Raw genomic sequence first — 11485 nt, 5'->3', positions numbered from 1 at the left:
TACACACATGAGGTCAAAGACCACAATCACCAGGAAATATCTAAATGAAGTTCTGAAAAACGAGGGCCATGTCGAGTATTAGTGAAACGACAGGGGGAAGATGGTTTTCATCCCAGCCAAAATAACACCCTAAAAGCGGGAATGACCTTTTCCTGTTCTTGCTGAATCCTCAGGTTTTGCACCATTGAAAACCATGTGGCAAGGTCCCTGCACAAGGTGCCAGGCATTTTCAGGCAAGCCATAGGGACCGCAGTATCATTAATTTAATCTTCCACTACTCGACTCTTCTCCTGACTGAAAAAATCAATGCTAATAAGGAGCTTTGGGAAAAGGCTGTGTTGATGCCTCCCCTCATATGGACTAATTTTAACCCGCTATCAAATGACTAAGTGGCTTTAAAGAACCTATAAACCCAACAAAGAGATTTTTAAATGGGTCTTTCCCCAACGGTGCTCTCTGCTGATGAAGACATCTAAATGCATGAGGATGGGTTTATGTGCTACCTCAGCCTCTCTGTCAGGAGCGCTGGGGATGGAGGCCAAAGTCTCCTACTGCAGCTGCATCAGCCGCTGTGCCTGCATGCAGGAAAGCACCAGGCAATGAATCCGACAGAGAGCAATTTCAAGTAGTCAGAGACACTAATAGGATCTGAATCAGCTGTAGCTGAAGGAAAAGAGCGTGCTGCTATTTGCTCATTCAGATAAATTGCCTGCTACAGCAGTAACTGAAGCCTGAAGAACAAGTGTGAACTTAAGCAATGGTTAAGATGGGATAAAAACAACATCCAGAACAGCCTCAGCCTCACTCGTGGGCATCCTCTCCAGCAGCAGTACCTTCAAGGTGTTTGCGGAGGCATCCCAGGAGGTCACAAGGCATCTGGGATATCACTCCTTACCTCTGAGAGCTGGGAGACTTGACTGTTGTGTGGAGTTTTTCCCACTTCGTGGCAAAATCCCCATCAAAATTTGCTACATGGCCACATTGCCCTACTTTAAATCATGACACGATGCCTATCGTACCCAGGAACCAGTAAGTCATGCCCAGAAGACAACAGGTAGGTGAATTAGGATATTGTCCTTTCTGAAAGACTTCATTTTATGAGTAGTCAGTTCTTCCAGTTCATTTGTCCCTGCCATTTCATGTTGCATCCCAAATATGAAGAGAGGCTGAGGAAGTTGGGGCTGTTCAGCCTGGAGAAGAGAAGGCTGCGTGGAGACCTCATAGCAGCCTTCCAGTATCTGAAGGGGGCCTATAGGGATGCTGGGGAGGGACTCTTCATTAGGGACTGTAGTGATAGGACAAGGGGTAATGGGTTAAAACTTAAACAGGGGAAGTTTAGGTTGGATACAAGGAAGAAGTTCTTTACTGTAAGGGTGGTGAGGTGCTGGCATGGGTTGGCCAGGGAGGTTGTGAATGCCCCATCCCTTGTGGCGTTCAAGGCCAGGCTGGACAGAGCCTTGGGTGAGATGGTTTAGTGTGTGGTGTCCCTGGCAGGGGGGTTGGAAATGGATGATCTTAAGGTCCTTTCCAACCCTAACTATTCTATGATGCTATGATTCGATGTTATCTGACCAGAGCAGCAACTCTCCTCTTATTTCTTTCTTCAACTCCTAGCACTGTGAAGGCTCAATTTTTAAATCAAAGGTCCTGAGGTTCCTTGATCTGCACTTAAATACCAATAAACACACCAATATTGTTAGCAGATGCTTAGAAAGGTGTTTTGCTTTCTGAACTACCAATATTGGAAAAGGCCTTTCAATTTTCCTAGCAAATGCAAGGCCTCCTCCACAGTGAATATGTTATTTACTGAATATTCACTGAACTTTCAAAGTCAGATTAAATTTGTTTTCCCTTCTGTTCAACAGCTTTAACCATGGAGAGAGATATGGGAAAGGATGGATCCGAGGTTAAATAGTCACTCAGACTGAGAAGAAGCTGTCTCCCTCTTGCAAGACAGTTCCTCAACTGCCAATTTCACAATTCCCTCCTGACCGCAATAATACATTTATAATAAGAAATGCTATTAATACAAATAAAGGGAAGAAAAAACAGGCTCTGAATACAGCAGAGTATTTATCCCAGCTTAACATCACTGTCTTATGACTGCGGTAGGAGTGAGAGGGAAATCAAACTCCACTACATCAAACCAGCTTTTAACACTGAGATCCATCCTGATAATATCACTGCAGTTTATCAGCGGGATCTCATCCATCACAAACTCCAAACAGGGAGTGTGTGACGAGGTTATCATCCCACCAGAGCCCTGCTTCATTTCCCCAGTGCCTTGCTTCCATCCAAGTAACAGCATGCCTGGCAGAGACCAGTCCAGACCCCACAAGGCTAATCCTAGAAGTGTCTCAGGAAAGCTGTTTGGTATAAGGAGTTACCAGCTACAGTTTCTCTTGCACATGAACCACCATCACTTCATACCTTGCTGCTGTAATGAGGATGCTCTCAAAGAGCATACTCAAAGGTATCTGTTATTTAATGCCATAGCCCATGGCTCATAGGAAAGACAGACATGGCCATGGGCTTTTTTGGGACCATGTATCAGCAAAAGCATGATGTTTGACTATGTATTAGAAAAAAAAACAGTTGTTGGATGCATGCATGAAGATAAATCCCACATTCCCAGGCACACTGGAGGTGTCCTGCTCACTTCATATTGTCACAATGACGATCTCCATGTCTCACTGCTTCACGTCTACATCAAGCCACCCTTCAGGGCCTTGTCTGCCTCTGTGCTGGCAATGACTTACCTGCCTCAAATGACACGAGTTCCCCAGCATGCTGTGCCCAGGCTCTCCAAGATCCCATGTCCCCAGATATCCCTGTGCCTGGGTCATCAATGGTCCTCTTGTTTGCTTCCTGTGGGGCAACACTTACAGCTCTGCCCTCCAAGACCTGCCTTTAGTGCATGAAAAGGATGAGGAGGTCTCGGACCCAGCACCTGAGGTAACCCTGAGGCAGCAGGACATCACAGCTCCATCAGGAGAGGCCAGGTCTGTGCAGCACGCGTCAGGGTTACTGTCAACACAGAGTTATCAGGGTGGAAAATGATCTCAAATTGCAGTGTCAAAGCCTATGGTTGTGCTTTTTTGCTCCTGCTGCAGTAAGTGACATGAAATGGAAAACCTATGTATAGGAAAACTCTGCCATTTCCGGCAATTTCCCCAAACTCTCACCATTCTTTATTTGGTCATTCTCAGATCATTGCTCTCAGCATGCAGCAGGAACATGGGATGAAGATGAGAGACAACAAAACCCTGGCGAGACTCCAACCATGATCAATGAGTAACGAGCATGACCAGAGGTACAGGAGTAAATATTTACAGTTATTTTTGAAGCAAAGTCTCTAGAAAGATGTCAGCTCTCCCTGTCCGAGGCATTGATTCCTGATTACAAAGGAAAAGGGAGGAATGGAAACTTTTCCAAGGTAAGGGATCACCTAACTGCCTGTCACAGGGTTTCGTGGAACACCCTCGGTCTGCCCCTCTCTGGTCAATGTCAGAACCCTGCGCTAGAAGGGTTGTAGGTCTGAGCGAGTTTAGCAGCCCCTGAATTCCTAGAAAAGCAATTGTAACTTATACTTTGCTTATTACAAACGTTTGATTTTCTGTACAAATTACAGAAACATGTTATTATATAAAATCAGATGTTTTGTTACAGGCAAAACATTACCATAGTTACCTTCCTGGTTATCCCCAGGAGCTGCAGTTATTAGTTTGTCCATTATGAACATCTGGGTTTTATTTATATATGTTATAGATATGTGTATATGCACATAAATTAGGAATTGAAAACTATTTGTTACAGTGCTTTTCTAGCGTATGAGAAAGCTAGAATGGGAAACCCGTTTCCCACCACAGGAGACTCAAGCTCAAACACTTTTACAGATAAACCGTATACAGAAAACAAGCAAAGACCCTAGTACTTACTGATACACAATATGATTTTCTCAGTTCACTGAAACTCCAATTATTGTGTGCAGCCTGCTTGACATCTCCTCCACGTAGTGCTGGATCCATTCATTGTTTCTTTCTTTGGGAAATTTATTTCCACCACCTATTTTGTAATGGCCACAGCAACAGCTCTTCAGCCTTGACTGAGTCCTTTAACACAAACATCTCTCATGACACACACAGCTACGTGTACCCTCCCTTCTGCTTCCAGTCAGCTGAGGCAGGAACATGCAGTGGTTTGTTGTGGAAGCAGCTGGGTTTGTCTTATACAAAGAAGGGCCAAGAGATGCTTCTTACAGCCGGGAAGTTCGATGGCGGTCCTCAGCTTCACAAGACCGTTTCGCCTCCTGCCATACCAGATCACCAAGTGAATTTAATGGTCAACCCCAAACCTCTGCCTATTCATACCCTGGAGAAGGTGTAAGTAGGAGAAGGAATGCTGCCGGGAAGCAGTGCACTGGGCAGGAGCCAGAATAGATGAGCTGCGGCAGCCAGCACCACACCAGTGACACATGGCAACATCTCGGACTTAGTGAGAGCCACCTACGTGCTGCAGGCTGGGCCAGGTGTACCTCATATCCATAATATCACTAAGGGCAAGTCTGCTCTTGCTGCAGAGAGGAGATACGCAAATACCCAACCACTTGTATCAGGTGGTGCCGATACAGGGAGCGGGTAAGGCTCAGCAGAGCTGCTCGCTCATTGCACCTCTTCAGACTCCTTTTGGGGCCCTGTCAAGCCACGGATGCACTGGAGGAAAACAGGAGCAGAAAGGTTTGTTTGGGATCTGCCCAGCCCATGGAGTTAATCAAACCATAGAAAGCACAAGCCGTCCGAGCCAGACCAGGCAGTGCCATGGCGAACAGACGAGGGGATACAAGAGCAACACCATCAAACATCAACTATGCCAGCGTGAAGAGCCGCTACCTCCAAACCAAAGGTGAAGCCTGCTGGGGCTGTGCACATCCACTCATGAGCAGACACACTGGGAGCAATGGTCTGCCTTTGGTACAGACCATGCAACATGACTTGCACTCAGTGCAGTGCCTGTGGGACTTTGCAAGCTCAGTAACACCAATCCTGGGCAGTCTGTTTGGCACTGCTCCTCATGGTGCAAACCCCTCCATGAACATTCAAATGATTTCCTTTCCTCCCAGGCGAGGTGGCACCTCATGGTCAGCAGTGTTAATAGACACCGATGGGTCGGGAAGCAACATTTGCTCCAAGATCTGATACGTGATAATCTTCCAATGATGCTGCTAAAGAGTTACCAGCCCTTTCTCCTGGCCTGAATCCAAAGCCCATGTTTGAAACCTGAGGTTCAGCAAGCACTGATAAGGAACGGGCATTTCTGGCAACAGGCCGTCAGTTAGAAGAGGTGACAGGACTGCTGAGAGGCTGAATCACTCCTGAAGAAGAAAAGAAAGATTCTGCCTCCCGATGCAATTTGCTCAGCATCCTCAGAAACTCCAGCGATACAAGTTTGTCTGCCTTCCCCCTTTACAGCTCACCCTGTGCTTGTCAGCACATACATTATCCTCGCACAAAAATCACCTTAAAAAGCGTGTCCCAAATCTCACCAGTGACTGTCACACAGACACCGTTTGGGCACGTTGATGCTCACGCATTGCTTGCTGTATCAAAGCACCAGGCTGCACCCAGAGTGGTGCTCAGAGCGCCCGCTACCCACTGCCGCTCCTCCAGCACAGCCACAGCCCCAGCCCCAGCCCAGCGCTCTCTCCGGGCAGCCCTCCTCCATCTCCAACGCCTTCTGCAGAGGAAACGGCGCAGACTGACCAAATTCCGATCCCCTTACACAGCCCCTCGGAGCCGCTCCCCGGGTGGCTCGAGCAGCCTTGGCCGCTTGCTCAGACCCAACAAGGCAGCGAGGATCCAGAGAGCCAAACTGTTCCTTTACAAGGGAAATAGAGTGTGGGATATTTCCTAGCCTTGGGCTAATGGGACCCCAGAAATGTCTCTGCATCGGCTGGAGCCTCAAGCTGTGTCTGTTGTTATTGATATTATTAAAAATAAAGAAATAAAATGAAAGCAAAAGAGTTGAGAAAGAACACAGCCAAACTCCCAGATGAGCTGAGTTTGGGGGAGGGGGGGAGAGATGCAGCAGACTGAGGAAATCACTGCAGTGCACAATATCAGCACCTCCCTTACCTGGAACAAAGGGTTTATTGTGAAATTATAGCATTTACAGTAGTGATGCAGTAGGCTATTTAAAAGATAAACAAGCACACAGATGCACAGAGCGCTCTTCACAGCAATAGCTGTAAATGCTGATCTAGGTTCAGAGCACAGAGATTTCCCATAGTCTGATCTCCGGCGCCCCCAGACTCCAGAAGCAATCTATCCCCAGGCAGATGGGCTGGGCTTGGTTCTCTCCTCAGATCTGTCTTTTAAGGGTTTCCAGACCTAAGCCTCAGATGAGCCATCTCTGCACCGGGGAGCTGCTTGGGGCTGCAGAGGCCAAGGGCTCAGACACGAAGAGTATGTGTGAGTCCAAAGCGTGGGAAGGGGCCGTGAGTTTACTGAGCTCTAAGCAGACATTGGGCTGGACGAAAGCAGCCGCTGCAGCCCCTGCAAACAGCATCACCCCAAAGCCTCGCTGACAAGGGACAGCTATCTCCACTTGAGTTTAAGGGACACACACTGAAGATAATGCTGCCTCAAAGCTGAAGGTCCTTCAAAGTGACTGATTGAAACCCTACTGCTCTGCTCTACCTAAGCAGGAGCTTCCCGTGTCACACAGACCTGAACAGCGCCCTCCATAACCAACCCCACCTGGTAAAAACTTATTAAAATGTTTAATTAGCTTTTGATTAACAGCGTATTTCAGAATTCTTTAGGGACCTGCAGCTGAGCAGAGGCACAACTTCGAGGTCTGGGGCCTTTCATTTTTGTAAATGAGCTCCCCCTTGTAAACACAATTACATCAAGATATCAATTGCTCCTCATTTGCGGAGCATGAAGCAAGTTGTGCTAATGTGTCGAAATGAGGGGAGAAATAAAGAGAGCAATGGATCACCGAGTCTTTGAAGGGAAAAGTAATACTGCAGTAATTGATAGAAGGGAGAGTTGGTGGGTGGGACAGTCGCTCTCAAAGAACAGTGGCGCTCAGCCAGTAAATATGACTCAATTGAGAAGAGCATCACTGCCATCTTCAGGACAGCCGGGTTCTCTTCCCTGCTATGTAGCAGCAGCTTCCCCCAGAGCGTATTTTGGTTTATGCAATACAAACCAAAGCGTTTTCTGCAACTCTATCCAAAGTTAAATTCTTAGTTATTATTGATGCTCTGCAAAATGATGGTTTGGTCCAGTGCCTGTCAGCTTCTGAAATCTGACATCTCAAACTGCCCACAGGAACATTTCATAAGCATCATTTCCAGGGGCAAACTTCAGTTTAAGATGGAAACGACCTGTCTGTCACTTCAGCCTGTTTCAGTACAACAACATCTCCTGATGGACACCTCTTGCCTTTTATTCAGTCCAGCTGAAGTGTCCTCAAGAAGCCACCCTCTTCCACTTCTCTTTCAAGATATTTATATTAGCGTAAGAGATGTGTTAGGAAATTCCTCATGACATCAGCCAACTTTCCTTCCGTGGCATGAAATCCTCATTCTTCAAGCCAGAACACAGTTAATCATCTGGTAAACACAGAAAGCACCTCTGGCCTGGGTCTCAAAGCAGCATTTCACTCACAGGCACAAGCCATTTCAAAGATGCACAGTGTTGAACGTAGGGGATGCCACTTTAAAAACAACAGTAAGGATGCTGCATATGATAAAGGCAATTGTTTAAAACCTAGCAAAATACACAGTTAAGATTTCTACATTACTTAAGCTCAAGTCTTTCAGCCAATGCTCTCCCACTCTGCTTTTAACTACACCAATGCTGATCAGGGGTCACATAGCTGGTTACAGGGACATCAGTTTTACAGTGCAACATCTCCCTCCACCCTGCAATCAGCCCCATCTCCTGGGCCCCTTCACATGATGAGTGTTTCCAGCCACATGGGACGAGCTGGATGAGTGCATATCTGCCTTTCCCAAGCCTGGACACCGGCCCATCATTTGGCCAGTGTTCGAGCATCACTTTGACACAATAGGCACATGTGAAAACATGCAATGCAGGAAAATGAGGAGCCAGGATAAAATAAGCAGCTCTGTTCTTTCCCTCCCTGCATCCAAGGAAAAGATGGGCCACAGATCAGGCCAGACACATGCTGTTGCCAGGCCAGCTCTGGCTTGGGGTTGTCTCAGACTCCCATGACTACAGAGGCCACTTCTCTGCCTCAGTCAGTTCATGGTGCACATCATTACCAGCAAGGAAGCAAAGCCATGATAGACATACAGATGTCATCTGCATCAGGAGCTCTCCATGCTTCTGTAGAGAAGGCCATCACCAATACACCCTGAATGGTGAGGAAAGGAAGAAGACAGAGATGCACCTCCAGAGATACTGAGATCAAAAGGGATTTACCATCACCAACCAGGAACTGCATGGCAGGAGCCAGAAGGCACAGCTCTCCAGCATCCCTCTTCACCATCACAGTCGCTTATAACTCATTTATTGGGCATTTCTACCCTCTACAGCAACGTGTTGCCTATGGATAAGGCTGAAACATGAGCAGAGAACACAGGTTCCCATGGCAGGAGCCTGCAGGAGGTAGCACACTGCTGCAGTTCACAGCAGACCACAAATAACACCTTCTGAATTCCCTCCTGTTGCACAAACTGAGGACCCTGGAGCCATCCTAGGAACTGTCTTCAACCATTCCTAATCACAGCAGCACATGGAAGATCACAGCACCAACGCATTTCTGTGTATGTCAGATGGATGCTTTCCAAAAGGAAAATGAAAGGTCTTTTGTGAAGCTGCAACTGTGAGATGCACACACATGGCTGAGCAGGGCAGCCAAGGAAAGGCTGCAAGTAAGCACGGCCCCTGGAGTTCCAAGACCACTCACACGAGGACAACCTCAGTAAGAATGCTCATAACACATTAAGTCTGTGTAACTTGCTACCAGCCTACCATTCACCCAAGCATTTGCTGGTGGAATAATTACAACACTTGAAAAACTCTATTCTTCCACTTGCCCAAGTCTTGTAACATCCCCGCAGCAATCCGGCAAGTTCACCTCTGTAACTCCACACACACCCACTGCACACCACTGCAGCTGCAACCAAGAGGGAGCAGAAGGCTGCTCAGATACAAGAGACAGGGTCAGATCATATCTGATCACCAGCCCTTCTGGTGTCCTACCTTTGACAGATGCGATGAGCCTGTCCAGGCACCCTTGTATCATCACAGCACCAGAAAAGAAGGATGAGACCAACCTGAAAGGGGCATTACACTGAAGGGGGGCAGGGAGGGGAGGGGGAAGCAAAGCATTGCTGCAGATCCAGGGCACCCAGCTGGATGCAATCACCTAACTTTTAACTATCCCATGTGATCCCGTTCATATGCAAATTGGCAGCATGAACTTTATACTGGGATTGCTTCAGTCCTTGCTTCACTGTCCCCGGACAGAGAGAGAGCTGCTGCTATCCATCAGCCAGCAAACGTTACACTGGGAAAAGGAGGGAATAAACTTTGCTAGGGGAGTAGAGACCAGAAGAAAGAGTACAAGTGAACATGCTGGCAACTCAGAGCTAGCTCTCTATTTTGATAAAAGATCCTGCTTCACAAAGAGGCATTCCTCAGCATTTTAAGAAACAAGTAACCCCATCATCACAGGCAGGCTCAAGGACTACTCCTGCCTCAAGCAGGACTTGTTTGTGTCCGGTAAACATCACAGCAAGCTTCCACACAGACACACTTTTGAAATGCCACAGCTAATGACAAACTCTCAGCGACCGTACAAACCACCCCTTGTTATTTACATTTATTTTACAGGTCTGTCTTTTCAGAAACAAAAACCCAACAGTTTAGAAAACCTGAAGAAAAGAGGAGCATCCTAGTTTAGCAAGAGCCTAAAGAGTCACCACACCCCTGCTGTGAAGATGTCGTGGTTTAAACCCTAGCCACCAATGCTGGCATTGGATTTGTGAGCCTGGAGAAAGCAGCCAGAGGGTGGTGCATCCAGAAGGAGATGTTTACCCAGGAACACTCCAAGTCCACCTGCAACAAGCCATTTCAGAATCTCTCTCTCTAGACTTGCTTCAGCCATAAAAATTACTAGGAAATAAGCAACCCCTGATGTGGTTTATGCACTGGAGTAGATTGGAACAGGAAAGGATACTTTTTTAGGACAGACATTTCCATAATTTGTGCCCTTTATATGGGAAATGTTAAGAACCAAATCAACATCACACAAGCAGGCTGGTACTGAAGAACTACAGAAAAAAAACTAGTGTGGGCTTGTAGGGTGGCCCACACTACCCACACATAACAAGTAAAACAGAGAGGGAGAAGATTAAACAAGTAGGTTTGCAAGGAACAAGCACACCCAGTGGACACTCAGCAGTTTCAGCTCAGAAATGCAAACAGCTGATGCCTGGTGCACTGAAGGCTCGTCGTTGGCTCTTGGAAAGCTCACAAGCAGGGAAGCTTGAGGAGCTGTGGCCAGCCAGCTCACAGGCACGCCAGCTCTAATCTCCTTCCCCAGCTGCATACACAGAAACTGCAGAACACAAATGCTGGAGGAAAAAAATAAAGGGAAAACTCCAATTATCCTCAGACCACAAGAACAGCGATGTTTAAAAGCAAAGATGTTGGCAGGGCAGCAGAAAGGAAGAGCTGTCCAAAACAGTCAACTGCAGAAATCCTGTGTTGTTTTAGTCAGCAGCCATTGAGGCAAGACGAAGAAGAAACTTGCTGTATGGCTACTTCTGTTGGAACAGCACCCAGGCTGGATTTGCTGTTTCTAAATGTTTTCTAACAAGACTCGGAATAAAAGCAGTCAAATACCTAAGCTTCTACTTAAAAACTAATCTCTGTAAATTAGGTTTCCTTTAGAAAGCTTTACTTCCTTGGACAGAAGTATGATTTTGCCCCTCCTGTGGTTATTGATACCTGTACTCATGTTAACAAGGCTGAGAGAAAACTGTGTTTTCCTCCTATGGGTAATGAACTCATGAGGACAGTTACCCTTTGGATACCTGCAAAATGGTTGGGTGTACCAGTTTGTAACAGTCATAATTCTGGAAAAGATTTAAGAAAGCAATAAAATCAAGTTTTGTCCTTTCTCAGCTGGATTCAACTGTGATGCTGCTAAAAGGATTGGAGAGGGGTATCATGTCAGAGCAAGTGTTTTATCCCTGCAGCCAGCATAGCACATGGTTTGCTTTCTCCATAGTAGGGACCTTTGTTAAGCCTCTTTGGCAGGAAATAAAATAAGTGTTACCCTGCCTAACCAAGCAGGAGGTGCAAGTACCAGCAACGCACACACTTGTACTGTCTCTGAACTCTTCCTCAAGTGTTATGATATAAAATTTTGCAGATTTCCAAAAACAACCAAAAGATAAAAAGGAGGATCTGTCCTGATGGTGCAGAAAGGGTGTCCTCAAGAA

Source organism: Pezoporus occidentalis, unplaced genomic scaffold (genome assembly GCF_034315485.1).
Source record: "Pezoporus occidentalis ecotype Australia unplaced genomic scaffold, CSIRO_AGI_Poc_V1 ctg3, whole genome shotgun sequence".
Lineage (NCBI taxonomy): Eukaryota > Metazoa > Chordata > Aves > Psittaciformes > Psittacidae > Pezoporus > Pezoporus occidentalis.
Note: the sequence above shows the minus strand (reverse complement) of the source record.